The 6,505-nt window shown below is 32.3% G+C and overlaps 1 long non-coding RNA gene across 1 annotated transcript; it reads left to right on the top strand.

The window, feature by feature from the left end:
• The first annotated feature begins 2,415 nt into the window (after window positions 1–2,415).
• Window positions 2,416–6,008, top strand: LOC134279173 (uncharacterized). Its single transcript, XR_009994593.1, has 4 exons — window positions 2,416–2,577; window positions 2,870–2,974; window positions 3,291–3,453; window positions 5,602–6,008. It is a non-coding gene; the product is annotated as an uncharacterized LOC134279173 (long non-coding RNA).
• Window positions 6,009–6,505: the final 497 nt, after the last annotated feature.

Here is a 6,505-nt window from a genome sequence, read left to right as displayed (position 1 = left end):
TCTTGCACTTTTCTGTTATTTTGACCTCACTTGTCTTTGATTTGCATTTTGCTTAGTATTAAAAAAACCATATGAGATATTTTTATGTAATTTAAGCTTAGGCATTTATGCATTATTTGAAGGGGATTTCATAATCTATATCCATTTTTGTAAGATTTCAATTCAAAAAAAAACTATTCAAGATATTCTCAACAAACGTCATACACTAGTGTGGTTGACCGCCGAGTTCGATCGCCGGTGGCCAGATAGCTCAGTTGGTAGAGTACCTGACCGGAGTTTCAGGGGGCCCGGATTCAAATCCCGGTCTGGTCCGCTGCATTTTCTCCTCTCCCGTTACACTATTAAATACAGATTTTAATGTAGTGTGGATTTACTAATGCATTCTCGGTAGGACATGTCCTATAGATATATTTCAAGTTAAATCTTTGGGTAAAATTATAGTGTTGAACCTAATAAACATGTGTACCAGAGAAACATTGCTGATATAATGCGGAGTGGGACATGACCTTGACTCAAGTTCAAGATTACTAAAGATAAGATGTTTTGGCTGATCGATGTATGGACCAAAAAGAGTATCTAAAAAAACATGTGTGAACTTTTCCAGTCAGTTACACACATATTAGATTTTTATTATAACAGAGTTTGTCATTGCTTGGCGCAAGGTCATATAGAAAATGCAAGGTCACATACATTCCTTTACATTCTTTTTCCTGGCGAAACATTGTAAGTGGCTTCCTTTACAAGCCTTTAGGTTGCTTCCTTGTATAACTTTAGAATGTGGTTTGACCTAGATTCAAGGTTACGTCTTCCTGTCTGTAGCTCCAACGGAAGACCTATTCGTTGCTTTGCAACGAGCTCGGCTCTAGTTTTGTTTCTTTTCGTAAAATAAGAGAGTTTTCTATGCTATATATAAACCTTTGTTACGATATAACATGACGTTGTTGATCACGTGACAGTCGTTTCTTCTTTTTTTAATGGTTCACATAAATCGCTTCAGCGCAGGCTATTAACACAACTATTATTAACTTTTTGTTACATAAATAAACTCGTTGCATCCACGTGAGCCCACCGGTCACGGTAGCCTAGTGGTAGAGCGTTCGCTTCGTGATCGGGAGGCCCGGGTTCGATTCTCGATCGCGGCGCCGCGGCATACCTAAGACGTAAACATAGGTAGTGACTGTTTCTTCGCCAAGCGCTCAGCACTAGAAGTGAAAGTCACGGGTCTTTCGGATATGACCTTAAAAACGTAGGTCCCGTTGGCACGATAAAGAACCCTCACTGCTCAATGGCCCTGAGTGCCGAGTATAGGTCTAAATTTAAAGCCCTTCACCGGCATCGGTGACGTCTCCATCCATATGAGTGAAAAATTCTCAAGAGGGACGTTAACCCCTTCACTTCCGTACCGGTCAAATTGACCGGTGGCGCGTAAAAACACGACTTCGCGAAAATAAGATCTCCGTATCTATTTAATGGTAGCATGAAGGTATATAAACTATATATCATCTTTTTGGAAATTTCCTCTACTTTTAAAATATCTAAAAAGATTATGTCTTGATTGCCGGTATTTAATCGATTTTACGTTGTAAAGACAAACGTGACTTTTTGAAAATGGCCTAATTTTCCAAAGCGATTGCCGATTTTCCAGACGATTGACAATTTTTTCCTGTTTAACTTTATGAAGAAAGCATGGTATATTCTTAAAGCATATTTTCTCTACTTTTAAAATATGTAAAAATTATTGTTATTACTTTAAGGTATATTTTAAAAACAAGAATTTTCTTGCACTTATGTGTTTTTTCTCGGTTTTATTCGTAATGTTTAAACAAAGCTCAGTTTTACGTTTATTTCTGTGTTGAAATAGGGAAAACAAAATAAAGATGGTAAAAGTGGAGAGAATTTCCTTTCCAACAAGCCCTTACAGGCCTTCTTACGCTCAGTATTTTCTTAATTACGATAATTTGAATTTGTGACCTTCGCGTAGTTTTTATGGAAAAATCGGTCAATATTTACCATGTAACGTCAAGGTCGATATCGTTGCGTCTTACTCGAAACAACAAATTCTTTTATAAGACTTTTTTGACCATTTAAATATATATTTTTTACTGAAATAAATGCATAATACAAAAATACATTTAAAAAACAAATATTTACTATCGTTCTGCCTTTTGTGTGAAATGAAATGTCAATTTATTCATCCACATGTAATGATGAAAATTTCATGTAGTGATGTACAATGTTGAGAAAAATTGTAGATTCCCTAAACGTCGATATTTACTAAAAAAAATCAGATTTTAAATATAGTTGTATCTTGTTATATTGTATACTTAATTTACAAATTAATTAGATCTATATTAGCACGAAATTTAACAAAACAAGAATTCGCATTTATAAATAAATACGACTCATCACTGTATGAGTTGATACGAATTGAAATAACCACGTGTTTCCGCTATGGTGGCAGTAAACAAACAACATGATGGTGATCCCAAATCTGAACGTCAATTTTCATGATTATTTCACGACGAAGATCATCACATCAATGAATCAAATAATACGGACATCCTTTGGTATTAGCAGGTGAGAATACGTGTATATATTGACTGAATAGTTTAAGTTTAAAACGCAATTAGTTCACTTCACGTTCAAAAGAAAACTAAATGTAGACATGTACATGTACTAGATCTTCATATTTCAGTGTGCGTATTTCGTATTGTTCAGCCAATTTTGTGTTGCTTTTGAACTTTGATGCTTTTGACAAACACTCATAAGTTCAAAGTAAAATCAAAGTTGCCATTACATTAAATAGATAGTTGTTTTCAGTATGTGTGTACCAGTGTGTACATATACCACTTTCACTTTGAATTTTTAGGGTGCTGGCAACATATGCAACAATACTTTCATCTGTGAATACCCACTTGCTAAGCCCACCATGATCTACGAATGCCAATTAATATGTAAGGACACCAATGAACAGGTAAATTTTTGTTTTGTTGTTGAAAATTTCTGTATTTCTAAAATTTCAAAAAATAAAGTCAAATTTCATTTGTGTCATTCTCATGATAAATCATTCATACGAGTTTATAAACATTTGATTTATATTTTGAAAAATAAGTGTTTGAAACACATAATACTTATGATGCTTGATTATTCATACAAACACATTATTTAAACACGTAATATCTATTTGAATGAATGCCGAGATATGAAACAAGCTGTTTTTATAGACTGCTGTTGTATTTCCAATCTGCATAAAGTTTGTGGTTAGAATTTCCATTTTCTCATTTTTTTAGACACTTTCCAATTATCGTACATCATATATATGGGTGGTCAAACTCACTGGATGGTTTATCAACACTCCCATGCTCACGAACAGCCTTGCCCCAGGAATTTTGCCCTGAAGTAACATTGCAGTCTATTGTCTCCCTTCTTTTTACAACCCTGGCAGCCATGCAGGTATGCAATCTATGAAAGCCATGAAGGGACATAGAATTTTTAAAAATTCATTAAAGTAAACTGAGTTCTCGATTTACACAATCCCAGGGTTTCAGATTGAAATAAGTAACCATAGGACATATGCCATATTTACCAGAAAAGTTATCGGCCATTTTGTCCTAAACTTCCTAAAACTATAGGCCAATAGAAAATTTAAACTTACTCAGATTTATCTGACTTTTACAAAACAATCATTTAATTACAAAAAATATTCAAAAATGTTCATTAATTTTTTTTTAACAAAAAGTGGAAAATAATATTTATTTTGTTTCTTTTAAACAAAATAAATTTATTCAAACAGAATGAAAATTGTTTTGTTTAATTCCTTCAATCGATGTTTTACTGATATTAGTCCTATCCCTTTCATTACAGCCATGAATTTATTTCTTATTATTACAATTTATTAAAAATAATTATCATTATCCAGAAATTAGACCTGTATTTTTCATTATAGATCTATGTATAATTACATTTAAAGATTGCCTAGATTAAAAATGTTTTCCTTTGTATAGTAAAACCTTACAATAGTGTCCGCTTCCTTCTATTAGCATGATTAGTCCGACCACATGTATACAATCATGGCGGTAAAATAACAACATGACATGGATTTCTTCGATGTTTTAAACATTCATCACTACTTTTATGCTCATTGCTCTTGGATTTGGAAATAAAATATAAGTATTTTTTGTCAGAATCTAATACCCAAATGTAATTGGCTGATTGAATCTGCAGTTGCAGAAAGTATTTTTAAAAAACAATTGGATCTGAATGGGAGAAATACTATACGACTGACCTTTACATAGAGAAAATAATCGGCCATTATGTCTGCTCAATGTAAAACTCGTAGGCCATTTTGGCAGATTAATTTGATTTTTTCCGGCCATTTTGAATTTTTATCGGCAAATGGCTGATGGCCGACGCCAATCTGAAACCCTGCAATCCATTCTCTCGGATTGACAATCTGTTATAACAAATTGCCAATTCATATTCTCACAGATTATCTTCCCTCAAATTACACAATCCATTATCTCAGATTGTATAATTCATTGACACGTTCCCTCGGAATGTAAACCCTTCCCATGATTTCATTAAAATTATTTATCTGTACATATCGGATATGGTAATACATGTTTAAAGAATAGAATATTGTAGTATTTTACATCCAACCTTTTATTACATATTACCATATTACCAAAATGAGAAAAATACATGAACATTTTCAAATCCATATGCTAGTACTGATATTTGTACAACAAAAAATCTTAGAGGTTTTTGGTTACGTGTATATTAAGATAATTGAAAGTCCGATATAGTAAAGTGAATATGGGTCCTGTGTAATCATAATATTTCTAAAATAAATATACGTTGAATTAGTTATGAAAGAGGTTGGAAATGACCGGTTGCTGAAACAAAATAAAAAGAAGTGAATGCACTAATTGATTAAAATAGTTGGATGTATCTGTACATATATGTAATAAAATTCAAGAGCACAGATTGCCAAAATCATAGGACTGACGTTGTAACAAATCGAGATCTCGAATTATTAATCTGTGAAAACGAATTAGCAGTATGTAATTCGAGATCTCAAATTATGAATCAAGGGGGCGAATTAGTAATCTGTAAGATCGGATTGTGTAATTCGAGATCTCGAATTATAAATCGAGGGAATGATTTAGTATCCGTGGAATTCGATTGTCTAATTTGAGATTTCATTTTCTACTTTTTTGAAAAATTGCTGTGTCCCTTCATGGCTTTCGTAGCAATCTAATTAAAATTAGATCTTCCATCCACTGCCAGATTTTTTTTTTTTTTACATATTGCGATAGCGTAAACAGAGGTCTGGCTTTAGTCAGATTGCCATATATGCTATTTGTTTTAGTTCAGTAATTTTACCACAATGGTTTACTACAAGGTTGTTGAATTATCAGTCCTGATACATTGACTTAACAATATCATTTAACTACTTGAATCACACAATAGATGCAATCTTAATTTTAAAAGGAAAATTAAATAAATGTAGTAATTTTAGCATTCTTAATTTTATTTATAAATGTAAATTCATATACACAATGGCATGTATCTGTTTCAAAATATTTAAATCTTTTACAGGATAGAAGCTGATCACTTGAACTTGAAAGCAAATTATAATGTCTTGGACAAGTCAAAGAATTTCCTCCAGTCTTACAGAGAAGTAACAGTTGATAAGAGAATGGTGGACACAAAGTAAAAGTGCTCTTCAACATTTTGTTGAAGATTTCAGTCTGATTTGGAATTCATCTTGCAATATATCTGGATTTGTATATTTGGATATAAGCATCAAATTTTCAACTTATTGACTAAACAGTTTTGGGCTAAATATTGCCAATGCTATTTATTATTATTATTTCCCTCCAAGATAACATGTCAAGTCTTTATTGTACCCCTTAAGCTCAGTTATACCAGAAAAATCTTGTAATGAAATCATTTAGTTTTTTTTTCTTGTTAGATTAAATCCATGAAAATAAAGATTCTTTTTAATGGCATCAAGAGAATGGATTTCTTGTTTAACAAAAAGATTGTATACATGTTTTGCTAGGGGTTTGTAAGAAGCAGACCAGAATTCTTTGGTTGCAAATTTTGTCGTTCGCCATTTTTATTACGTCAACTATTAGATGATTTATCCATGTATGAAGCATTTCAAAATTGATATTTACTTACAGTTTAAAGCAGAATTCTGTACTGATATGACCTTGACCCCCTGAAGAACAAGAGTGTCAAGGTCAATTTTTTTAATACATGTACAAAAATGTTCTTTCATCTTTATGGCCCATATATATCTTACAAACAATATCATGAAATATACAAAAAGTGTCTAGAATGTGTCCAGAATGTGAAATAACAAACATGTATATATCCAAAACCTTTAAAATGTTGTTGCTTAGCAACCACTAAAAGGTCATTAAACAGATATTTGAACTAAAATGATGCATGGATATTGCAGTTCTGATCCCTTTTTGAGAGTATATTCAGAATT

The sequence above is a fragment of the Saccostrea cucullata genome, unplaced genomic scaffold (genome assembly GCF_032062105.1).
Source record: "Saccostrea cucullata isolate Sc308-1 unplaced genomic scaffold, CSIRO_AGI_Scuc_v1 ctg1662, whole genome shotgun sequence".
NCBI classification, from domain to species: Eukaryota; Metazoa; Mollusca; class Bivalvia; order Ostreida; family Ostreidae; genus Saccostrea; species Saccostrea cuccullata.
Note: the sequence above shows the minus strand (reverse complement) of the source record. Positions and strands in the feature narration are given on the sequence as shown.